The sequence below is a fragment of the Ranitomeya imitator genome, chromosome 1 (assembly GCF_032444005.1).
Source record: "Ranitomeya imitator isolate aRanImi1 chromosome 1, aRanImi1.pri, whole genome shotgun sequence".
Taxonomy (NCBI): Eukaryota; Metazoa; Chordata; class Amphibia; order Anura; family Dendrobatidae; genus Ranitomeya; species Ranitomeya imitator.
In genome coordinates, this window is record NC_091282.1 from 333,799,538 (window position 1) to 333,826,813 (window position 27,276).

Consider the following 27,276-nt stretch of genomic DNA (forward strand, 5'->3'; position numbering starts at 1 on the left):
AAGAACGCACATAGATTCATCACTGAGCAATCGGAACTTCTCTGCGACAAAACCGCCCCTGCTCCAATCTCGGAAGCATCAACCTCAACCTGAAAAGGAAGCGAAACATCTGGCTGACGCAACACAGGAGCAGAAGAAAACCGGCGCTTAAGTTCCTGAAAGGCCTCCACAGCCGCAGGAGACCAATCAGCAACATCAGCACCCTTCTTAGTCAAATCCGTCAAAGGCTTAACAACACTAGAAAAATTAGTTATGAAACGACGATAAAAATTAGCAAAGCCCAAGAACTTCTGTAGACTCTTAAGAGATGTAGGCTGCGTCCAGTCACAAATAGCCTGAACCTTGACGGGATCCATCTCAATAGTAGAAGGGGAAAAAATATACCCCAAAAAAGAAATCTTCTGGACTCCAAAGAGACACTTTGAACCTTTTACAAACAAAGAATTGGCCCGCAGGACCTGAAACACCTTCCTGACCTGCTGAACATGGGACTCCCAGTCATCAGAAAAAACCAAAACATCATCCAAATACACAATCATAAATTTATCCAGATATTCACGGAAAATATCGTGCATAAAGGACTGGAAGACAGAAGGAGCATTAGAAAGTCCAAAAGGCATCACCAAATACTCAAAATGGCCCTCAGGCGTATTAAATGCGGTTTTCCACTCATCACCCTGCTTTATCCGCACAAGATTATACGCACCCCGAAGATCAATCTTAGTGAACCATTTAGCCCCCTTAATGCGAGCGAACAAATCAGTCAACAATGGCAAAGGATACTGATATTTGACTGTAATCTTATTCAAAAGACGGTAATCTATACAAGGCCTCAAGGAACCATCTTTTTTGGCCACGAAAAAAAAACCTGCTCCCAAAGGGGACGAAGATGGACGGATATGTCCCTTTTCCAAGGACTCCTTAACATAATCCCGCATAGCAGTATGCTCTGGCACTGACAGATTGAACAAACGTCCTTTAGGAAATTTACTGCCAGGAATCAAATCTATAGCACAATCGCAATCCCTGTGAGGAGGAAGCGAATTGAGCTTAGGCTCCTCAAAAACATCCCGATAATCAGACAAAAATACAGAAACCTCAGAAGGAGTAGATGAAGCGATAGAAATCGGAGGTGCATCATCATGAACCCCCTGACATCCCCAGCTTAACACAGACATCGTTTTCCAGTCCAAGACTGGGTTATGAGTTTGTAACCATGGCAGACCAAGCACTAAAACATCATGTAAATTATACAGTACCAGGAAGCGAATCACCTCCTGATGAACGGGAGTCATACGCATGGTCACTTGTGTCCAGTACTGAGGTTTGTTCATAGCCAAAGGTGTAGAGTCAATTCCTTTCAAAGGAATAGGGACTTCCAGAGGCTCCAGACTAAACCCACAGCGGTTGGCAAATGACCAATCCATAAGACTCAGGGCAGCGCCTGAATCCACTTAGGCATCGACGGAAATGGCTGATAATGAACAAATCAGAGTCACAGACAGAATGAACTTAGACTGTAAAGTACTAATGGCAACAGACTTATCAACCTTTGTGCGTTTAGAGCATGCTGATATAACATGAGCTGAGCAGGGTCTCCAGAGGAGCGAGATTTCAAAGAAAGAAACAACTTGCAATTGTTCCTAAAATTCAGAAAATTAGATCTATCTCCAGAAAAAAACTCTGGGATAGGAATTCTAGGTTCAGACATAGGAGCATGTACAACAAAATCTTGTATATTTTGAACCTTAGCAGCAAGATTATTCAGGCTGGAAGCCAAACTCTGGACATCCATGATAAACAGCTGAGGTCAGAGCCATTCAAGGATTAAGAGGAGGTAAGACGCAGCCAGGCTGCAATTAAGGCTAGGCAGCAAACTCTGAGGGGAAAAAAAAAAAAAAAAAAAACTTCCTCAGACTACTTTTCCTCCTACTTCAGCCAATACGATTACCACTTTTAGGCCGGCTATACTGTCATGATCCCAATGGCAGGGGATCACAAAAGGACAAGCACAAAAAACAAAACAAGCTCTAGGGTGATGGAAACTGAGCTGACCGCGATCCTGAACCTAAACACACAACTAGCTGTGGCCGGGGAACGTGCCTACGATGATTCCTAGACGTCTCGCGCCAGCCGAAGGACTAACTTCCCCTATTAGAAGAAACACAGACCTCTCTTGCCTCCAGAGAAACACCCCACAGAAATAGCAGCCCCCCACATGTAATGACGGTGAAATGAGAGGAAAGCACATATGTAGTTATGAAAGCAGATTCAGCAAAATGAGGCCCGCTAAAGCTAGATAGCAGAGGATACAAAAGTGAACTGCGCGGTCAGCGAAAAACCCTACAAAAAAACCATCCTGAAATTACTTGAACTCATGTGCCAACTCATGGAACATGAGGAGTAATATCAGCCCACTAGAGCAACCAGCAAAAAGGAATCACATATCTGCAAGCTGGACTAAGACAAAAATTAAGCAAAACGTGGAACAGGAAAATCAAAAACTTAGCTTGTCCTGAAGATTACAGAAGCGGGAAGCAGAGGTAACATGACACACTGATTACATTGATAGCCGGCGAGGAAATGACAAGAAAGCCAGGTTAAATAGGAAACTCCCATATCCTGATAGAACAGGTGGACACCAGAGACCGCAGAAAACACAAGTCACCCAGTACCATCTGTAACCACCAGAGGGAGCCCAAAAACAGAATCCACAACACCACATGCTTGAACACATATTACCCTCAGCACACATTTCACCACAAATACACCAACCTCGCCACATAAAAGTCAAAACACAAAAGTCGCCGCTCAAAACTCGCCACGCGCAGAACTCGCCACATGCAAAAACTAGGCTCTTGCAAAACTCGCCACAAGTGCAAAACTCACCTCATGGAAAACTCGCCACACGCAAAACTTGCACATGCGGAAAAATTGCCACATGCACAAAAGTTGCAACACATGCAAAAGTTGCCTCACACAAAACTTGCACATACTCAAAAGGCACCACACATAAAACTCGCCACGCACAAAACTCGCCATGCGCAAAACTTGCTGCACACAACTTGCTACACTAACCTGTCACATGCAACTCCACACACAAAAAGTTGCTACACGCATGTTGCCACACAAAACTCATCTCACAAAAGTCGCTACATGCATGTCGCCACACGCAACTCAACACACACAACTTGACAAACGAAACTCGCCCTAAAACACACACAATTTCTGGTATTATCCTTCAAAAATAAAAATCTGATCAATAAGCAGACAAACTACAACAAATGTACCATATAGGAAATACGGCAGCTGTCAGTCACATGACCTGACTATTATGTGTATGTGTGAGCTAATATATACTGCCAGGGGAAGGGCTTCCTGTTGGCTGAGGATTTATCAGGCTGCCAATTTAGCTTACAAATACTGAGGTAAAAATACTGAGCAAATAACGTGTGAACGAGGTCTAATACAGGAGGAGATGACACACAGGTATATACTATATACAGGAGAGATGACACACAGGTATATACTACATAGAGGAGGAGATGACATACAGGTACATATATATACAGGAGGAGATGACATACAGGTATATACTATATACAGGAGGAGATGACATACAGGTATATGCTATATATAGAAGATGACATGCAGGTATATACTATATACAGGAGGAGATGACACAGATATATACTATATACAGGGGAGATGACACACAGGTATATACTATATACAGGAGGAGATGACATACAGGTATATACTATATATAGAAGGAGATGACATTCAGGTATATACTATATATAGGGGAGATGACAGCAGGTATATACTATATACAGGGGAGATGACATACAGGTATATACTATATACAGGAGATGACATACAGATGTATACTATATATAAGGGAGATGACAAACATGTATATACTGAGGTGATGAGGTGAAAATGAAAAGGTGTGAGTGCAAAATGAGAGGAGTGAGGAAAAAGAGTGGAGTGATCAGAAAATGACAGATGTGAGGTTGAAATGACAAGTGTTAGGGGGGAATGAGAGGAGTGAGGGAGAAAATGAGAGGTGTGAGGGAGAAAATGAGAGATGTCAGGGGGAAAATGAAAGATGTGATTGGGAAAATGAGAGGCGTGATGGGAAAATAAGAGAAGTGAGGTGCTATAACTAACCACAGAAATTTACTATGCCCAGGCAACGCCGGGCTCTTCAGCTAGTTATATATATAATTGTATTTCTGAACATGTTTTTGTAAACAGCTAAAATAACAAAACTTGTGTCACTGTCCAAATATTTCTGGCCCTAACTGTATATGGAATCTTTTTATCAAGAACTGTTACAAACTTTACAATTCTAGCGAATATGTGACAGTGGACGAACAACTTCTTGCCTTTAGGGGACGTTGCAAATTTATCCAATATATGCCCAGTAAGCCAGCTAAATACGGCATAAAAATTTTCTGGATGTGCGATTCAGCAACTTATTATGGGATGAATGGCATGATTTACTGTGGAAAAGAAGCTGACGCTCCAGTCCAGAAAGATCTATGTTCCAACATAGTGAAAACACAAGCTTTACCAATTTTCCATTCTGGAAAAAATATCACTATGGATAATTATTTTACTAATTTAGAACTGGCCAATTTTTTGCTTCAGAAACAACTAACACTTGTTGGTACAATGAGACCAAACCGCCGCGAAATTCCACCAATAATGAAGCACAATGCACAGCGACCAATCTACGAGAGTGTATTCGGTTTCTGCAATGAGGCAACAATGGTGTCCTATAAAGCCAAGAAAGAAAAATCTGTGATATTACTGAGCACAATGCATCACGATGAAAGTATTGACACCAATCACAGGAAACAAAAACCTGAAATTATACTTCATTATAATAAGACAAAAGGAGGTGTCGACAAGATGGACGAAATGATTACTGAATATTCGTGTAAAAGGCAGACTAAACGTTGGCCTGTTGCCCTTTTTTCCAATATCCTTGATGTGTCAGCCCTCAATAGCTATATTGTTTATTGTCAAACTAATCCAGAATTCCATGCCAACAGGAAGGACAATAGACGTATATTTTTGACAGAACTTTGTTATGAACTTTTGATGCCTACTATGCTAGAGAGAAGCAGCACAAAATGCTTATCAAGGCAAATTACAGAGGCAATGATCCGATGTGGAATATGCTTTCAGGAACAGCCAGAGCAAAGAGAAAAAAAAAGAAAGCGCTGCTATATTTGTCCAGCAAAGAAAGAAAATCGGAGCGTTTCTGTTCTACTTGCGGACAAAATGTATGCAGGGAACATTCTGAAGAAAAAATAATATGCAAGAATTGTCGGGGGAATATGTAAAGTGGAAAATAAATATTCCTGCACCAAGTTTGCTACAGACTTTATGTAAAAACTTTTTATAAGAAAAAATGTATCCATCATAAAAAATTGTACTGAGTGAATATATTGGGCGTGCCCGTTTAGTTACATTTTTGTTGTTTTATGTACATAATTTTTTTTTGGAATTATACACATCTTACGCAATGTTCCAAGTAGCGCTGGGGTTCACCAGAATGGGATCCATAATGGATCTGACCTCCTGGTAACTCCAGCTAAGGCTGATGGAATGCCGGGATTCCACCAGCCTTAGCTGAGGTCACCAGGAGGTCAGATCCATTACGGATCCCCTCCTGGTGGACCCCAGCGCTAGTGGGAATGCATCCTTACTTTGCAAATTTAAAATAAACTTTGAAAAGTATTTTTATTTGAGTTATTCCATGTTATTTGCACCCAGGCCTAAAAGGCCCCAGGTACGTGAATATGGGGTAGTCACAAAAAAAGCGTTGCTATACGAAATTCCTATAACATAAAAATATACGAACAACTGGAAATTACTAACAACTATATAGCTGAGGAATACCTAGAGTTTCAAAATTGTAACTAAAGTAGTTTTACAGAAAATAATAAAAAAGTAACCTGACAGGCCTGCGAGGCCCCAGGTACGCGTTCTACCAGCCTTAGCCGGGGTCACCAGGAGGTCAGATCCATTACGAAATCCCATCCAGGCGGACCCCAGAGCTAGTGGGAATGCATGCTTACTTTCAAATAACTTTGAAAAAAATTTTTTTTTGAGTTATTCCATGTTATTTGAAAACAGGCCTCAAAGGCCCCAGGTACGTAATAGTGTAGATTTCTATGGTCACGCATTCTAGGGTTAAACTTCTCCTTCCTGTCTCCCCTGACAACTCCTCACTCTCCACCGACACCTTCTACCTAATCCCTCCCTGGCCTGGGAAGGTCTGGTGTTGGGTGCAAGTGTTAGGGTTCTGTAGTGTCCCCTCCTTACCAGAGAGTTGGGGTACCACACCTCTGGATGAGATGCAGTACCTCTGTGACGACTGTACCTTCAGGGGCGCCACACTCATATTATAGCTTTCCCTGGTGGTGGTGCTTATTATGTCAACAAACTCAAAGCTTAACTATAATTTTTTAATCAATCAGTAGAGCAATTTAAGCCTACTGTACAAATAAAACGGTAGACATTATTTTTGTGATTTATATATATATATATATATTTTTTAAAGTTAAGCATTTTTATATAAACTCCTTAGGGAAATGGACATAAGAGGACACCAATTTAGACTTCATAGACGGAGGGCCTGCTACATATTTTGCATTTAGACACAGGATCGCCCATGCCGCACCTTTACAGTCATATGACAGTTGATCTATACAGCTGACATGTGCACGCAATAGCCGTGGGTGAATTGCGATCCATCCGCGTCTGTTAATTAGTTGAATGCCACTGTCAATTTCTGACAGCGGCATTTAACTTGTGCTTACCAGAAGCGCGCCGCTAATCTCTCCCATCAGTGACTCCGTCACATGATCGTGGATCAACGATGGGTCAGCATCACAACCAGAGGTCTGCAGCAGACCTCTATGGTTGTCATTGCCAGATTGCTATGAGTGGTTGACGCTCATAGCAAGTGAACATTTCTGCTACACACAGGCAATTCATCAAAGTACTGCAGCTTCTAGTCTCCCGTGGAGACTATTGAAGCATGCAAAAAAATTGTTTTAAAAAAAATAAAAAAAATGAAAAGTTGAAATCTTCCCCCCTTTCGCCCCATTCAAAATAAAACAATAAAAAAACAAATATACACATATTTGGTATCACCGCATTCAGAATCGCCCAATCTATCAATATAAAAAAATGAACCCGATTGCTAAACAGCATAACGAGAAAAATTTTTTTTTCGTTGCTGCTACATTGCCATAAAATGCCATAAATGGGCAAACAAAAGATCGTATCTACACCAAAATTGTATAAATAAAAACGTCAGCTCAGCTTGAAAAAAAAATACTGTAAGCCCTCACCCGCCCCAGATCACAAAAAATAGAGACGTTATAGGTCTTGGAAAATGGCTCCATTTTTTTTTAACAAAGTTTGGAATTTTCACCACTTAAGTAAAAAAAGAACCTAGTCATGTTTGGTGTCAGTGAACTCATAATGACCTGAAGAATCATAATGGCAGATCAGGTTTAGCAATTAGTGAACATGGTAAAAAAAACAACAACTGTGGAATTGCACTTTTTTGCAATTTCACTCTCAAATGGCCATATTGACCAAAAAATAAAAAAGTTATGGCTCTGGGAAGAAGGGGAGCGAAAAACAAAAATTCAAAAACTGAAAATACCCCTGGTCATTAAGGGGTTAAAGGGAATGTTAACCTTATGATATCGATGAACTTTTCTTTCAATAGGTCATCAATATCAGATTGGTTGGGGACTGACACCCAGCACCTTCCAGTGATCAGCTTTATTTCAGCTTCATGGCTTAGTGTACATGCTAAACTGAACAAGAATACCACTGAATGAGTTATCAGGCGCAGACTGAGGCCAAGATTGTTTGACGCGTGGACACTTTGCTCCATGTGCCTATTGGTGGGGTGTATTTAGGAGTCGTCCAGCAGTGCAGAGGACAATGAAGGTTATGGATAGGTGTCTAAAAACTGACTGTCCACCAGCTCACATTCCCTTACGCTGGATTCTGGGGTTCCTCACACTGAAGCACACAGTTTCTGATGAAGGTCTGGGTGTAGACCGAAAACGTTCTCTAACTTATGTGTGCACAATAAAATAGGATTTTTTTCTCATCACTACCTTTTTTTGATTATATCTTCTGGGTGATGACGACATGTTCAACAATTGCTAGATTGACGTGTTCTTGGAGCTAATTGAATTGTAGAACTGCACTGGCTCAATAAGACTTCTGTCCAATGCTCTGTGAAGAAAAATTTCAGTCTTCCATCCAAACCATCAATATTAAGAAGAAAAATGGTTAAAAGGGATCCTTTTCAGCCCCATCTATAAACAACATGGCATACAGAAGGAGATGCTGAGCAGACTGATGTATAGGTTTGTTGGAAAATATTCAGTAAATCTTGTATGTTATTACATATAATACTATATAATTGTCTAAGGGTCACTTCCGTCTGTCTGTCTGTCTGTCTGTCACGGATATTCATTGGTCTCGGCCTCTGTCTGTCATGGAAATGCAAGTCATTGATTGGTCGCGGCAAAACAGCCACGACCAATCAGCGACGGGCACAGTCCTTACTCCCCGCAGTCAGTGCCCGGCGTCCGCATACTCCCCTCTGGTCACCGCTCACACAGGGTTAATGCTGGCGGTAACGGACCGCGTTATGCTGCAGGTAACGCACTCCGTAACCGCTGCTATTAACCCTGTGTGTCCCCAACTTTTTACTATTGATGCTATCTATGCATCAATAGTAAAAAAATGTAATGTTAAAAATAATAAAAAAACAAAAAACCCTCTCACCCTCCGTCGTCGCGTCCTCTCCTCGGCAGTGCAAGCGGCAGGCTCCGATGCCAAGGATGCTATGCGAGAAGGACCTTCCATGGCGTCACGGTCATGTGACCGCGACGTCATCATAAGTACTGCGCTCATCCAACCCTGGGACCGGAAGCGCCAGGACTACAAGGGCCCCCGCGGAAGGTGTGTATATGTTTATTTTTTATTTTAACTCTTTTTTAACCTGTTACATACGTGTCTGGGCAATATACTACGTGACTGGCCAATATACTATGGACTGAGCAGTATACTACGTGGCTGTGCTGTATACTACTTGTCTGTGCTGTATACAACGTCGCTGTGCAATATACTACATGACTGGGCAATATACTACGTGGCTGGGCAATATACTATGTGACTCTGTGCTGTATACTACGTGACTGGGCAATATACTACGTGACTGGGCAATATACTACGTGACTGGGCAATATAATACGTGGCTGGGCAATATACTATGTGGCTGGGCAATATACTACGTGGCTCTGTGCTGTATACTACGTTGCTGGGCAATATACTACGTGGCTTGGCAATATACTACGTGGCTCTGTGCTGTATACTATGCGACTGGGCAATATACTACATGACTGGGCAATATACTACGTGACTGGGCAATATACTACGTGACTGGGCAATATACTACGTGACTGGACAATATACTAGGTGGCTGGGCAATATACTACGTGGCTGGGCAATATACTATGTGGCTGGGCAATATACTACGTGGCTGGGCAATATACTACTAGTCTGTGCTGTATACTACGTGGCTCTGTGCTGTATACTACGTCGCTGTGCGATATACTACGTAGCTGGGCAATATACCAAGTGGCTGGGCAATATACTACATAGCTGTGCTGTAAACTACGTGACTGGGCAATATACTACGTGGCTGGGCAATATACTACATAGCTGGGCAATATACTACGTGACTTGGCAATATAACACGTGGCTGGGCAATATACTACGTGGCTGGGCAATATACTACGTGGGCTGTGCAATATACTACGTGGACATGCATATTCTAGAATACCCGATGTTTTAGAATCGGGCCACCATCTAGTATTACATATGAGTCCAGTGGGTGGCGCTACTTGACCACCCACTTGACTCATATACATACAAACTGCAGTGATTTCAATGAATAATGAATACAAGTTTTACTGAAACTTTTCCCAAATATCTATCAATCTGATCAGCTCCTCTTCCTCTATAACATCCTGCCTACAGATCAAATACCATTTTCAACATGACACGTTCCCATTAATTAGCATCAAGAGAGTTTTTATTCAGACTGACACGCCAATCATAATATATTGATCTACGTCACAAAACTAAATAGAAGAGGATTGAAAAAAGAATTCTCTTTTCATTTGGCCTATATAGAGTCCCCCAGAGAACCAGAGACATCTTCACAAAAAATGATCTACAGGAGGACCCCAGGTGTTTATGTCATGGCTTTCTTATATAGAGAATGAGAAGGCTGAGCTGAAACATGTACATCATTAATAAACTTGTGTTATAATCAGTACAATAATACATCATACATGACAAAACACTAAGAATGGCAGGATAGGACGGGACGTGAAAAATGGCTGAATTTTTAAAGGTTGGAGATCTTTAAAGCTTGATGTGGCTGTAAATTATTGAAGCACATCACAGAGTTGACCTTGCTGCCAGCCAGCTATTATATGTTACAAATTGAAGCCAAATTCTGTATCATGAAGGACTATCAACGTTAAACCTGACCTTTTTTCTTAAGAGGTAGCAGGAATGCTGACTGCTTTGGCCTCTATTCTCCAGCATGTGGCAAATTCCTAGTCTCTCTGGCCTTCCAGTGTTGGTAGTCATGGTCCGTACACATTTTTCTCTACTTCTAATAAGAGGCTGAGGAGAGACACGAGTGCACATTGCTGAAGCTAACCTTACTCTTATTAGGGTCTCTCGTTACCTGTCCCAGCCACAGGATTGCTCTTCTGTTTCTCATTTTCTGCTAACTGGCTGCAGAGACCCTCAGGAATAAAATCTTGGTGAATTAACAAAAAGAAAATCAATGATACCGCATTAACCCAATATGAAGAAAATGCAATAAGGGGCATGGTGAGCCATGAAATGCCAGATCAGACTTCAAAATGAATTCAGAACAGAATACTATGGCTCCTCAGGGGGTGACCTCTCACTGGTGACACACTTCACCTTTCAGTAAGGTGCTATTATTTCTCACCCTTCCTTAGAGCTCCATCTTGTAGACACTGTGGTAAATCTCTATGCTCTACCTGCCTCAAACTTTCTGAGGGGGCTCCTAATAATGCAGGGCATCTCTACACCCATAAGGGTGGGTTGCTTCCTCTGCCCAGGACAGCCCATGGAGGCAATCTCCCTTTTGTAAACCTGTGGCACCACATACAGCTAGTGTGCCTTTCCCCCACTCTACTCAATCACAGTCTCTAACAGGCAGTGTAAGCTCCAACCGGCTCACTTGTCCTCTGCAACTGACCCAGAGAGGCATATGCAACATATTTCTGACTCAATTTAAGCAAGAAAAATTATGCATTTTGAATAGTAAATCTGCCGAAGTTTTTTTCTAGTGTTATTAAAAGAGCACATTTTGTTTTATGATGTTTTTATAGCATTTTTATAGCTGTTTTACTTGTTACATGGATTTTTGGGGGAAATTTTCTTTTACATTTATTTTAAGAAATAACGTTATTCAAAATTATGTGAAACAACAGTTTCAACCTATGGTATGCTGAGAGCTGAAAAATGCCAGAAAATCAATTTGGCCTAGCAAAAATGTTATGCAAACCACAAAGAATTTTTTTTTTTGAAAATGCAATTCGTTAAATCAACCTGAGGCTATGTGCACACGTTGTGGATTAGGCTAAGGCTATATGCACACATAGGAAATGTGGTGCAGAATTTTCTGCACTAAATCTGCATCTCCTGGCAGAATCCACAGGTGCGTTTTTGATGCGTTTTTTATGCGGTTTTAGTGCGTTTTTTGTGCGGAATTGATGCGGATTTTGTGCAGTTTTAGTGCAGTTTTTACCACTGCGGATTTCTATTCATGGAGGGGTGCAGAAACGCACAAAAGAAGTGACATGCACTTATTTGAAATCTGCAGCGTTTCTGCTCAGATTTTTCTGCACCATGTGCACAGCTTTTTTTTTCACATTGATTTACATTGTACTGTAAATCACAGTGCAGATCTGCAGCGTTTCTGCAGCAGAAAAATCTGCTGCAGATCTGCACTAATTCTGCACTAAATCTGCATCGTGTGCACATACCCTAAGGAATTTCTGGTGCGGATTCTGCCTCTCCTGGCAGAAAACGCACCTGCGGATTTGTTGCGTTTTGTGTGCGGTTCCACAGCGTTTTTTGTGCGTTTTTCTTGCGGATTTGCTCAGTTTTTTACCCCTGCGGTTTTCTATAATGGAATGGGTACAAAAACGCTGCAGATTCACAAAAAAGAAGTGACATGCTACTTCTTTTAAACCGCAGCGTTTCCGCACAGTGTGCACAGCATTTTTTTTTTCTCATTGATTTACATTGTACTGCAAATCAATTTTGGATCTGCAGCATTTCTGCACTGCAAAAAACGCTGCGGATCCGCAGAGAATCCGCAACGTGTGCACATAGCCTAAGTGATACTCATCATGCGTTTTTTTTAATAAGTAAACTAAAATGATAGTTATACTTAGAAGTGTTGCAAGACTGAACCATATGAAACTAAAACATTTCTCTAACTTCCTCTATAATTAATGGTAAACCAACCCTTGGACTAAATTATTGCTTAACACATTGATGTCACCTGATGGAACAAAAATACAAAAGGTTAAGTGACATTTGCATTTGGAGGCAACAATCAATTCATGGCCATTTCTAAGAACACATAAAAAGGAGAACATAGTAAATGAAATGATGAGAACTGTATCCAATTGTATTAAACATTGTGTTAAATATCATTATTAATTATTAGTCTCTAAATTAATTCTAAAATGTGTAATCCAGTCAACATGATCTTCTGAGATCACTGTTCTACATATTTTCAAAAATTGTCAGGTACCATTATGAAATGAGCCATTTCTTAATGATTTTGACCTCCTGAATTCAAATCTGACAATCAAAATGTTTAGTTGGCTGATGTTTTTATTATTTCAAAGAGTTTCTCTTTTACTGCTACATATAATTAATGCATACAAATTTTTTGTTATACCAAGTTTCGGATATTTATTTAGAGGAAACTTATCAATGATTCAAATGACTAAAACTTGTCTAAACACTATTATGAATTATAAACAGTTATAGAAATTGTACTATACAATTTGGTGACAACTCTTTTTAGCTTGTCTCTTACACTCCTTCATTGGATCATCTTTTACAATTGTCCAATAGTAATCTGCAAGCAGTGATGGATTCCATTTTCCTTGATGTCTTTTCACCACAACTGTAATATCTTGGTGAAATCTCTCACCGTGCTGGTAGCAGTTTGGTGGAAAAAAGTTTAGATGCGAATATAAGAAATTAATCTTTAAGGACATATTACAGCCAAGATCGTTATATGTTTCGAGGATATATTCCACCAATTCTTTATTAGCTATCTGCTCTTGAGTTTCCCTAAAAAATTAGTTACCACTAATGTGAAAGCTACCCATGCAGCCTTTTCCTTGCCCTGCAACAAACGGAGAAACTTATCATCTTGAAGAAGCTTACGAATCTGAGGTCAAATAAATACTCCTTCCTTTATCTTTGCTTCACTCAACCTTGAAAATGTATCAATGAGATGCTTGAATTCTTTTGCATTTTTATACATTGCCTTTACAAGTTCTTGATGAGGCCCAACTTGATATGCAATGGTGGTAAAAAAAATGTTATGTGGGTCAACAAGTGCTGAATGCAGGGCATTTTTAGTCCGTGACTGAAGTGAATGTCAGAGAGGCCAGTCTATGTTATTCTAGTGATATTCTCTTGCAAGACTATCCCACTCACATAGAAAAAAGCAGTGTTTTGTGTATCCACCCTGGATACTAAGTGAGAGGGCAACCACCATTAAGTCACCACAGAGGGGGCACAAATGTTGGTCATAGTTCAGATACCTCAACCATTGTTTCATGTTGTCATAGGTTTCTTTCATGTGGACTGCATGAAACTAAGCTAAGATATCCCAAAACTGTATGCCTTACACACAGAGCATTAATGAAAGTAGGTGATGCAACTGTAATTAGGATTATGTCATCAGAGCTGAGTGGGATATTTTCTTTGGTCACCCCAAGATGATAGAATATTGATGGATCAATAGACTAAATACAGTGGCATGTAAAAGTTTGGGCATCCCTGGTCAAAATCACTGTTATTGTGAACAGTTAAGCAAGGTGAAGACAAAATGATCTCTAAAAAGACTAAAGTTAAAGTTGACACATTTCGTTTGTATTTTAGGCAAAAAAAAAAAGCCTGTTATGGTTATGACTTGTTCAGTATCATCATTAGCAAAGGCCAGGTGATGCAAATTTCCCAGCTTTATAAAAACTCCGCCTCCTCTAACTTTGTGCCAAAGACAGCAGCCATGGGTGTTTCTAAGTAGCTGCTAGCACTCTGAAAATGAAAATGGTGGAGCTCCACAAAGCAACAGAAGGCTAGAAGAAGATAGCAAAGCGTTTTGAAATTGCCCTTTTCTCAGTTCGAATTGTAGTTAAGAAATGGCAGTTAACAAGAAATGTTGAAGGTATCAAATGCCAAGCAAAATTTCAGTGATAGCTAAACATAGGATTGCTAGAGAAGCAAATCAAAGCCCCCACTTGACTGCAGAAGACTTTCAGAAAGATTTAGAAGACTCTGGAGTTGTGGTACATTGTTCAGAGACACCTGCACAAATATGGCCTTCATGTCATCATTCTTTCCCCTAATGGTAACACCAACCCCCTTTTGCCCACACTCAATAAAAGCAAACAAACATTGTGCCTCCCTAATAAATAAGAGTGACCCAATTTCCTCCTCCTAAATAACAAAACTTATACCTGCCTAAAACAGCTTATGGTCTAATAGGTTTAAGGGGGTTATCCCATGAGTAACAGTAATCAAAGATACATTTATAATTATTGGACTCCAAACTAGACATGACAACTGAGGTCTCGTATTCCCTGTGTGAATGGAGCAGTAGAGTGTATGCTTGACAACTGCTCCATTCACTTGTATGGATCTATGGGAGCTTCGATAGATACCAAATAAAACGGTGGTACAACTATTTGACAATCAATTTCACATGCTGTTGTGCAAATGGAATGGACAGCAGATGGAAATTATTGGCAATTATCAAGACACACTCAATAAAGGAGTGGTTCTGTAGGTGGGGACCACAGACCACATCTCATCACCAATGCTTTCTGGCTGATGTTTTGGTCACTTTTGAATGTTGGTTGTGCTTTCACACTTGTGGTAGCATGAAACGTACTCTACAACCGACCCAAGTGGCTCAGGTAGTGCAGCTCATCCAGGATGGCATATCAATGTGAGATGTGGCAAGAAGGTTTGCTGTGTCTGTCAGCGAAGTGTTCAGAGGCTGTAGGTGCTACCAGGAGACAGGCCAGTACACCAGGAGATGTGGAGGGGACCGTAGGAGGACAACAACCCAGCAGCAGGACCGCTACCTCAGCCTTTGTGCAAGGAGGAACAGGAGGAGCACTGCCAAAACCCTGCAAAATGACCTCCAGCAGGCCATAAATGTGCATGTGTCTGCACAAATTGTTAGAAACCGACTCCATGAGGATGGTCTGAGTGCCCAATGTCCACAGATGGGGGTTGTGCTCACAGCCCAAAACCGTGCAGGATGCTTGGCATTTACCACAGAACACCAGGATTGGCAAATCCTCCACTGGCACCCTGTGCTCTTCACAGATGAAAGCAGGTTCACACTGAGCACATGTGACAGACGTGACAGAGTCTGGACATGCCATGGAGAGCGATCTGCTGCCTGCAACATTCTTCAACATGACCGGTTTGACAGTGGGTCAGTAATGGTGTAGGGTGGCATTTCTTTGGAGGGCCGCACAGCCCTCCATGTGCTCGCCAGAGGTAGCCTGACTGCCATTAGGCACTGAGATGAGATCTTCAAACCCCTTGTGAGACCATATGCTGATGCGGTTGGCCCTGGGTTCCTCCTAATGCAGGACAATGCCAAACTGTGGCTGAAGTGTGTCAGCAGTTCTTGCAAGATAAAGGCATTAAAGCTATGGACTGGCCCGCCCGTTCCCCAGACCTGAATCCGATTGAGCACATCTGGGACATCATGCCTCGCACCATCCACCAACGTCACGTTGCACCACAGAATGTCCAGGAGTTGGCGGATGCTTTAGTCCAGGTCTGGGAGGAAATACCTCAGGAGACCATCCGCCGCCTCTTCACAAGCATGCCCAGGCGTTGTAGGGAGGTCATACAGGCACATGGAAGCAACACACACAAAACTGAACATCATTTCCTTGTCTTGAGGCATTTCCACTGAAGTTGGATCAGCCTGTAATTTGATTTTCCACTTTGACTTTGAGTATCATTCCAAATCTAGACCTCCATGGGATATTCATTTTGATTTATATTGATCATTCTTATGTTTTATTGTTCTCAACACATTCCACTATGTAATGAATAAAGATTTGCAACTGAAATATTTCATTCAATGATATCTAGGATGTAGGATTTTAGTGTTCCCTTTATTTTTTTGAGTAGTGTATATACAGGGGAGATGACATACAGCAGGTATATAATATATACAGGGGAGATGACATACAGGTATATACTATATACAGGAGGAGATGACATACATGTATATACTATATACAGGGGAGATGACATACAGGTATATACTGAGGGGAAGGTGTGAGGTGAAAATGAAGAGGTGTGAGTGCAAAATGAGAGGAGTGAGGGGAAAATAGTGCAGTGATTGGAAAATGACAGGTGTTGGGGGAAAATGAGAGGAGGGGGAAAAATGAGAGATATGAGGGGGAAAATGAGAGGCGTGATGGGAAAATGAGAAAAGTGAGGTGCTATAACTAACCACAGTTAGTTACTATGCCCAGGCAACGCCGGGCTCTTCAGCTAGTCATTAATATATCTGTGATCTCCATAATTTTCTAAGTGATAAAAGTTGGGTTTCAAATGGTGCTAATGGTGGAACACATAGGAAAAGATAATGTAGATAATGTAGTTAATTGTGCTGAAAATTGCAAAGCAAAGTAATTCAAGGATTTGCTCCAAATAAATATATCTCGGCTCCAGGTTTTTGAGGGCCCCGGGCGAAAGAGTCTCAGTGGGCCCCCACCTTTAACACATACCCCGATTCATGATGCCCAGATACGGCAGAGAAATGTATAGTACAATGCCAGGTTTCACTTCTTACATGAGTGACAGCTATTGTAAATTCTGCAGTGTATATATACAGGACAGGAGGAGTGGTACTGTGCAGTGTATATATACAGAAGGAGTGGTACTGTGCAGTGTATATACAGGAGACGTGGTACTGTGCAGTGTATATATACAGAAGGAGTGGTACTGTGCAGTGTATATACAGGACAGGAGGAGTGGTACTGTGCAGTGTATATATACAGAAGGAGTGGTACTGTGCAGTGTATATACAGGAGACGGAGGAGTGGTACTGTGCAGTGTATATATACAGAAGGCGTGGTACTGTGCAGTGTATATACAGGACAGGAGGAGTGGTACTGTGCAGTGTATATATACAGAAGGAGTGGTATTGTGCAGTGTATATATACAGGACAGGAGGAGTGGTACTGTGCAGTGTATATATACAGAAGGCGTGGTACTGTGCAGTGTATATACAGGACAGGAGGAGCGGTACTGTGCAGTGTATATACAGGACAGGAGGAGTGGTACTGTGCAGTGTATATACAGGACAGGAGGAGTGGTACTGTGCAGTGTATATATACAGAAGGCGTGGTACTGTGCAGTGTATATACAGGACAGGAGGAGTGGTACTGTGCAGTGTATATATACAGAAGGAGTGGTACTGTGCAGTGTATATACAGGAGACGTGGTACTGTGCAGTGTATATATACGGAAGGCGTGGTACTGTGCAGTGTATATACAGGACAGGAGGAGTGGTACTGTGCAGTGTATATATACAGAAGGAGTGGTACTGTGCAGTGTATATACAGGAGACGGAGGAGTGGTACTGTGCAGTGTATATATACAGAAGGAGTGGTACTGTGCAGTGTATATACAGGAGACGTGGTACTGTGCAGTGTATATATACAGAAGGAGTGGTACTGTGCAGTGTATATACAGGACAGGAGGAGTGGTACTGTGCAGTGTATATATACAGAAGGAGTGGTACTGTGCAGTGTATATACAGGAGACGGAGGAGTGGTACTGTGCAGTGTATATATACAGAAGGCGTGGTACTGTGCAGTGTATATACAGGACAGGAGGAGTGGTACTGTGCAGTGTATATATACAGAAGGAGTGGTATTGTGCAGTGTATATATACAGGACAGGAGGAGTGGTACTGTGCAGTGTATATATACAGAAGGCGTGGTACTGTGCAGTGTATATACAGGACAGGAGGAGCGGTACTGTGCAGTGTATATACAGGACAGGAGTTTATACAGGACAGGAGGAGCGGTACTGTGCAGTCTATATACAGGACAGGAGGAGTGGTACTGTGCAGTGTATATATACAGGACAGGAGGAGTGCTACTGTGCAGTGTATATATACAGGACAGGAGGAGTGGTACTGTGCAGTGTATATATACAGGAGGAGAACATCCCAGAAAACTCCACAGTGCAGGCTCCTGGAGACCCCCGGATTTCTGCAGCTGCACCCCACATCCCAGAGAGCTCCACAGTGCAGGCCCCTGGAGACCTTCAGATTCCTGCAGCTGCACCCCCACATCCCAGAGAAATCTGTAGTGCAGGCTCCTGGAGACCCCCGGATTCCTGCAGCTGCACCCCCACATCCCAGAGAAATCTGTAGTGCAGGCTCCTGGAGACCCCCGGATTCCTGCAGCTGCACCCCCACATCCCAGAGAGCTCCGCAGTGCAGGCCCCTGGAGACCTTCAGATTCCTGCAGCTGCACCCCCACATCCCAGAGAAATCTGTAGTGCAGGCTCCTGGAGACCCCCGGATTCCTGCAGCTGCACCCCCACATCCCAGAGAAATCTGTAGTGCAGGCTCCTGGAGACCCCCGGATTCCTGCAGCTGCACCCCCACATCCCAGAGAGCTTCGCAGTGCAGGCCCCTGGAGACCTTCAGATTCCTGGAGCTGCACCCCCACATCCCAGAGAAATCTGTAGTGCAGGCTCCTGGAGACCCCCGGATTCCTGCAGCTGCACCCCCACATCCCAGAGAGCTCCGCAGTGCAGGCTCCTGGTGACCCCCGGATTCCTGCAGTTGCACCCCACATCCCAGAGAGCTCCACAGTGCAGGCTCCTGGAGACCCCCGGATTCCTGAAGCTGCACCCCACATCTCAGAGAGCTCCGCAGTGCAGGCTCCTGGAGACCCCCGGATTCCTGCAGTTGCACCCCACATCCCAGAGAGCTCCACAGTGCAGGCTCTTGGAGACCCCCGGATTCCTGCAGCTGCACCCCACATCCCAGAGAGCTCCACAGTGCAGGCTCCTGGAGACCACCGGATTCCTGCAGCTGCACCCCCACATCCCAGAAAGGTCCGCACTGCAGGCCCCTGGAGACCCACTGGAACTAATGTAGCTCAGTCATCTCCCGCTATAGAGAACACGCAATGTGCGGTCACGCTCCCAGGGTAGGTCCCGGCAGCCAGCCTTATCTCACAACCAGGCTCATGTCCACTCTCTGCACAGACCGGACTCCAGAGCACTGCAGCCAGCCAGGGGCGGAGAGCAGAGCAGGAGAATGTGCTCTCTCCGCCCACAAAGTCACGGCTGGCTGCGTTCTCTTAACCCCTATGTGCCTGCTGCCTGCCTGGCTGCACTGACTGAGTGAGTGAGAAGATGCTTGTGCCGGCAGCTGCATCTATGACAGCGTGAGTGGGCCCCCCTCTCTCACCAGGGCCCCGGCATTTGCCCGGGTGCGCCGGTTGCTGACGCCGGCCCTGCCCCTGAATATAATTATAACTCTTTCTATATAAATTAAGTCAGTCCCACACAGATCTTCCTAGGGGAATCTACAATATTGTCATGTACTAAAGTGCATTAGTGAATGTTACTAATTGCACTGTCAGAACTAATACTGACCATCATCACAGTCTCGCTTGAGAGTCGTCTCTAGTGATGAGCTAGTATACTTGTTGCTTGGGTGGTCTCCGGGTATTTGGTAGTGCTCAGAGATTTAGCATCAGCGGCATGGTTTACTGCTGCTGGACAGCCTGAATACATGTAGGAATTCCCTAACAAACAGGCATTCCTCACATGTATTAAGGCTGTCTAGCAGCCGTAAATCATGCAGCTGCGGACGAAAACTAAATCTCGGAGCACTAACAAATACTCGGCGATCACCCGAGCATGCTCGGGAAAACCCAAGCAACGAGTACAATATACTCGCTCATCACTAGTCTCTATATCAGGACTTCTAGTGCGAGGTATCAGAGCAGATATCTGCTATGAATTGTGTCAAATCAGATATTAAATCAGAGTATGAAATAGTGTCTGACCATATAATCCCATTATAAATCTTCATATAGTCCAAATGAGGTGAGTACTTGTGACCTGTATGCTAGTTGCAGGTCATTCAAACAAAGCCACTAGAATCTGTGATGGGGCATTGATCCAGGGAACTAGTCTGATTGCCGATGGAATCGGGAAATAATATGTTGTCTTAGATGGGGATATTAGCATCTGACTAACTGGGTTTTTAAGGTTTCAACAGATTTATTTCTACCAAACTTTGATACTATGAAAAGTGTAATTCTGCTCATAGCCAAAAGATGGCAGTACATACCATTTTGTAGATCGCATGAAGGTCATTTTTTAAATAAAAGTAGTAAATGTAATTGATTAACATCAGAGGTTGAATAGATTAAAACAGAGCCAAAAGTTTATTATAATGAGGGAGATTAGGCTAGATTCACACTATTAGAGTGCTCTAGGATTAGCACTACATCGGGGTTTCTTTCGGCATCCTCCAAACAGTTTATTCTGACAGGAACCCCAACAGAGCCTTGATGGAGTCATTCACTAGAATAAACTTATGGAGTCACTGTGTTCACAGTCTGGCCTCCTCACTGGCAGTTTTCATCTTTTTTACGACATGCACAATAATGTGGTCTGCCGCAGGCAGCGACAAAGATGACACAGCTCAGAATAATGAAGAATGTGTGCACTCATCACATTCAAAACTTCATTAGACTGAGCTTTGTTGTTACGCAGAAGGGCCAAAATTACAATCTGGAGAAGGAGGAGTTGGGCTGAGGCCCACTCAGAGTCAATACTGGACTGGAGTAAAGGACCCAGGTAGTGCTATCAGTCTACGGGTTAAGGGGCACAAAATATTTGCCCTGTGCTGTGCTGGGTGCTGGCAACCTACGCTACGCCACTGCTCTACATCGGACTCTTAAAGACGTGAATACAAATGAATGCGGCGGGCTCCCTCTCTCTTTCAGAAAGATGTCGGTTTTCTTAAAGAGTCTGGAGGGGGATGGAGATTAATATATATATATATATATATTTTTTTTTTTTCTTTTTTAAATCTCGACCCTAGCGCCAGTCTTGCAACCCGCCACCCTAGGCACTGGACCTCCACTGCCTAGTGGCAAATACGAACCTGCTCCTTCCCCTTTATCCTGTAGAATGTAAGCCCACAAGGGCAGTGCCCTCTCCCCTCAGTACCAGTCTGTCATTATGTTTGCTCACTTTAAGTATTTTGACGTAACCCCTTCTCATATACAGCACCATGGAATCAATGGTGCACTAAAAATAGTTAATACCAATAATTGGAAAGAACCATGATGGAAAACTTCTAAGTACGGTTTTATGCGCACAGTGAACAAGCCCGGGGAGGCCTCCACCCCTCTTTTTTTGAGCTGTGCGCACAGGAGCCGTTCTGTCCAGCATGTCCACATGGACATTCTTTTTCTGAATCCTGCTCATACAGGTATTGTACATATGACCAGGTTTTAAATACATCAGATAGGGATTACATACATTAGTTAGGACTGCTCTGATATGGGTATACCTTGACGTTTGGTAGAGCGGCTTAATATACATTTTTTGCAAAAAAACGTATCAACCAAATACCCTGTTTTTTCCATCTTTTTACTAGCACTTGCTGTCCACTGTGTTTTTTTGCAACAGTGTGTTTTTGGTTTTACTGTGCTTTTTTGTGTTTTTAAGTACGGTTTTATGTCTTCCCATCACCAGAATTTCTTAATATCTAAAAATAAATGACCCAACAGCCAAGGTATTGCAGTGTGTATCCCCAGCTGGAGGCTAGAGTGTGAGAGCTAAGGCAAAGTTTGCAAATGGATAACTTTTTACTACTTTCGAAGATATAATCATTAGTCTTCTATACATGATTAATTCCGATCATTTACATAAGGACATTGGAAAGAGTTATTTTCTGTTTTCTTAATTGAAAAGGGTGCTTGCATAGAACAAATTTAAGTGGAGATCTATAGATGTATTATCACTCGTGGGTTTGTTAGGCAATCCCCAAATGTGTTGGGCAGGACTTGAACATATTATTTGAGCAAGCCCAAGTTACTCGGATAACACCCAAGCATGCTCATCACTAATGCCCACCTTTAAAATACAGACACAGCCAGGACAGAAACCATACCGAGCACAAAGTAACCCTGTCTGCCTCATTATAGTGAAAGGCTCCATCAGGAGTTCCATTTGAATACTATGTTTCAGTGTTTCAGAGGGAAACCCCTGAAATCATGACTTTGTGTAATTGCCAGAGTCGCCCAGTTTGCTGGGTGCAGAACTGAAGACCAGCTGCCCCTGAGATCCAGACTGGACACCTGACCAAGTCAGTGCAAATCAAATTGCTCATCCTTGTGGTTCCACCATGAAGGAAAAATCGTTGACCGTGTCATGGAGTAGTAATATACAATAGTGCACTGATAAAAGTATTTTATGCAGGGATCAGACTGGAATATCTCAGTAAAAACATGCCGCGTGTTATGTGGGCAACAACTATTGTTTTGCTATCTTGGCTTCTTTTGGGGCTAAGATCACACCATCATATTTCCGTCTGACTGTGAAAAATCTGACCTCACGTGGACCAATGTTATTTAACCTGTTCAGAATTTCTTTTTTTATGACCCAAATCTGTGTGTTAAAAAAAAAATCACAGCCTGCACCAGTTTCTTCGGAATGTCAGGTGAGACTTGCCTCCTCACGTTTATGGGTGCACCAAAAAATGGTTCCAATACGGACCACTCATATATCATCTAATTTTTATGGATACATTGTAGTTCTTAACAGAATAAACTATACTTATTCTTGTAAATGCTCAGCAGCTTTGTTCAAAGTGTTTACATCCGGCAGCCACAGGGGCTAAAACAGCTGATGGTGGGGGGGTGTTAGACGTTGGACCCCCACCAATATGCTATTAATTAATGACTTGTCCTGCAGATTGGTGGTCAAATATCTACGCCTTGACAACCACCTTAAATCTTTCACCTCAAGAATGTAAATGTTTAGCTTGTTTTTGTAGAACTATAATCTTAGCATGCCATCAGTGATATTAGCAGATGACTACATTGCCTAGTACATGCCTCAGGCTTCTGGAAGCGGAGAGGGATGTGAGAGTAGATATAGGCGTTATTTTGAGGTTTGGGAGGGGATCTGGGAGGAAATGTTGCTGCTGAGGAGGAGGGGTGGGGAATGCTGCAGTGTGGAAGGAGTAGGAGGTGAAGTCTATCCACATAAGGACAGGTGGGGCTGGAGTATGAATGAGGGGTTTCTACAACATTTGACACTTTCCTGTTTCTCTGGGGGACTGGATACAAAGACTCAGTCAGCCCTTGGTGACATTATAGGACCTGACTGGAGTGGACTCACTGCAACTACTTTCTAGGATCTGCTGCTAGTAACCTCAATCTCCAGCTTCTTATTTCAGGATCCTGTCTGTTGTCAGAGGCTGTGAAAACCAGGTATGTTCTGTTACTGACTGTCCGGGTGGACCACACTAGATCAGCGATTTCTTTACTACTGTGGGGTCCACCTTCTGCACTCACGTCTTCTGTAATAGGAACAGATATCAGAACTCGTACTCGGGACGGACACACCACAGCTAACCCACTGACTATAGCCGGGGTCCGTTGTGTTTCTCTCGTGGTGAAAAGTTAGCGCATTATGTCACTGATTTTGGTAAAAAATGACAGAATTTGTGAGGAAGCTTCCTAATCTAGTCTAGCTATGGGCTTTTCTTTTTTCGTCTTGTGGTATTTGTTGAGTTTTTTTTGCGTCAAATTCTTTAAAATTGTATATGTGGTTCATGAATTTTGCTGAGATTTTTTTTAAAAAAAAGAATCTATGTTTGTTTTTAACTGGTTTTGTGACTTTTTAGCACAAAAAAGTTGCATGTTTCGCTAAAATATCTGATTAATTGGAGTGTGAAATCACTTCAGCGGAGTAATGAAGTATGTTTCCGACACAAATTGCAAAAAAATGTTGCTGTTCATGAATCGGCTGAGAACATCTGGAATCTAACCTTGCCCGCAGGCCAACACATATAAAAAAGGGTGCAAATTAAAATAATAAGGGATACAAACAGGCAAAAAATACTTACAAAAAAGAGTGCAAATGCAATACTGAATGGGGCTATGATTTGTGCAATAATATAGATATGTGCTGCTGCAGATGTATTGTAAGTTACTGTGTGCATATAGTCAATGACTACAAATGAATAGATATGAAGCATAGAAAACATGGCGATCTGAACAAAGATGACATGACACTCGTTCTGAGTGATGACTGACCGATTCCTTTGAGAGAAGAGGTTGACATTGTGACACGAATGTGAAAAATAATTCCAAATACAATCTAGGGATTGTGTAAGTGAGGTCCATTTCATAATTTAAAGGGGTTTCTCCCATCACAAGGTTATGCCATCACTTTATGCGATTAGGACCTCTGGGAACCCCATGGATTCTGAGACTGTAGGGGCTGTAGCGCTGATCCATCCCCTTGTATGCTTTACCGGTTTAAATGAGGCTATGATTCAGTTCACTACACAGCAGGTGGCCAGGGTACCGCTGTGCAGGGGATGCAACCTACAAATATGTCCGGAAATTAGGCTACTTTCACACTAGTCCGTCGCAAACCGTCGGCCCGGCGTACCAACGGACAGTGTGTTAATGTAGCACAACGTGGGCAGCAGATGCAGTTTTACAACGCTTCCGCTGCCCATTGTGAGTTCTGGGGAGGAGGGGGTGGAGTTTCGGCCGCGCATGCGCAGTCGAAAATGGCAGACCCAACGCACAAAAAAAGTTACATTAATCGTTTTTTTGTGTGTCGCGGCCGCCAAAAACACGATGCATCCGTCACACGACAGATGCGATGTGTGGCCATACGTCACAATGCATCGCTAATGCAAGTCTATGGAGAAAAAAACGCATCCTGCGGGCAACTTTGCAGGATGCGTTTTTTTCTTCAAAACGACGCATTGCAACGTCCGTCACACGACGCTAGTGTGAAAGTAGCCTTAGTTTTCTCTTCTATGGAGACTACATTGAAGCATATGGGTTTAAAAAAAACAATGTTATTTTAATAAAGACTATTAGCAGCTTTTGCTACATCAGCTGCTTTTGTTTGCATATTATGTACGGTGTATATAGTCTTACCATTGCTACTTTAAAGAAAAATGATTTTTTTGCATTTTCTTTTAGGGCGTGGTTAGATGTCCGAGATCAGACCCTAATGCACAGACTGGCCACAGGTCTCCCCGCTTCATATGTTTCTATGAGGCTGTTGCTCTCTGTTTAAGAGAGCCGAGGCCAGTCCATGCCAATCCAGTCTGAATGTGCCCATACTTGAAGCTAAACAGGCCTAGAATCCAAGCTTTCATGGTAGCTCAGGTATTCATCTGGTAGCTGAGGTGTGCTGAAATCTTGCATTTAGAGCTTATTTAAAGGGTTTTTCCCCATCACCCTCTTGAAAAAAAAAAAAATTCATGCTTGCCGTGATAAAAATAACAAAATAAGCCAGTACTTTCTCTCTGTAGATCTAGGGCCGCGTCTCTGTTGCTGCAATAACGTTATGTCGTTAGCACTACAGCCTATCGCTGAGCTCAACGGCTATGCTGACCTATTGGCATGAGCCGCCAAGCACAGTTATAGGCCGCACTATTGATGTCACTTCAAGAACAGACTGGGGGCATAGCCCTGGAACCTTGCAGATTTCAATGTTTTTATCAAGGCAGACATGGATTGTTTTTAAAGTGAACCTGTCACCTGTTTTGTCATACATCAAATAAAACTATCATCTTATTCAGCGCCTTTGCTGCATTCCATAAATTGTTATATAACCCCCTGACATCCCCCCAAAATTTAAAGTTTTATATTTATCCTGTCGATCCGGTCCGAGAGGCGTCCATTCTGGGCTCTCTACACCTCCTCCCGGCTGCTGCTCGCTGTCCTTCTGCTTTGACTGATGTAGAAGATGACTCCTGCGACATCCATATAGCTGGGAAAAATCCTGCCCTGAGAAATCGCCGGCTCGGTCCTGCGCACTATACTCTGGTCTACTGCAGGCAGAACCTCAAATATGTGCACGTTCACAGCAAAGGCGGCTAAATAGTTTCGGTACATGAGCTGGAAAGATGTGTGCTGACGCATGTGGAGTGCCCTCTAGGGCCGTGGGGTACTCGGGCTGGGTTCGGTGGTCATTAAAGGAGTCCATGGACCGGTCCATGGCCCTGGGCGTCCAAGTTAAAGGGAAGTGAGTTGCCCACCAGGGCAATGGGGACACTCGGTACCGGGTCCGGTTGCTTTTAAAGGGGATGTTACGGTGGCTGTGAGCCGGCCCGTGTCCCTGGGACTCAACAAAAAGGGGAAAGTCTTTAAAGGGCTTAATAAAGTTTATTCATGACGCTGCCTGTGGCTTTTGGTCAGAGGGGATCGACACTGCTTAAAGGGGTCCTCTGGCGTGGTATTGTTGCAGCAAGATGGTGGCGCTTCCCACAGGTGAAGCGGGGTCCCTAGGGCTCCCAAGGTGTATGGCAGGGATGGTGGGGTGCCGGTAAATAATAGAAGACATAGGGTTGCAGTCTTTACCTGGTTTACTGGAGTTATAGTAGGCCTCAGTCCAAGGTACCGGCAACAGGTAAAGAAGGAGTCAAGGCAGCCCAGAAACAAGAAGAGGTCCCCTTGGCAGATCAGGTTGGGAGCCTTCCTCTATGCGCTGGGTTTCTAGTACCTTGCTACCTGTGGTTTGCTGGCTAAGTACTCCTTTCTCTCTCCTGTCCTGGGACAGAACCTG

At 43.0% G+C, this 27,276-nt stretch overlaps 1 protein-coding gene across 1 annotated transcript in view; it reads left to right on the top strand.

Annotated features, from left to right (window-relative positions):
* Positions 1-23,734: 23,734 nt before the first annotated feature.
* TRPV4 (transient receptor potential cation channel subfamily V member 4) overlaps positions 23,735-27,276 on the top strand; it is a 191,240-nt gene continuing 187,698 nt past the window's right edge. The window contains exon 1 of the mRNA XM_069759365.1: positions 23,735-23,948. The gene's annotated coding sequence lies outside the window, so the exon portion shown is untranslated. The remainder of the gene's footprint in view (positions 23,949-27,276) is intronic.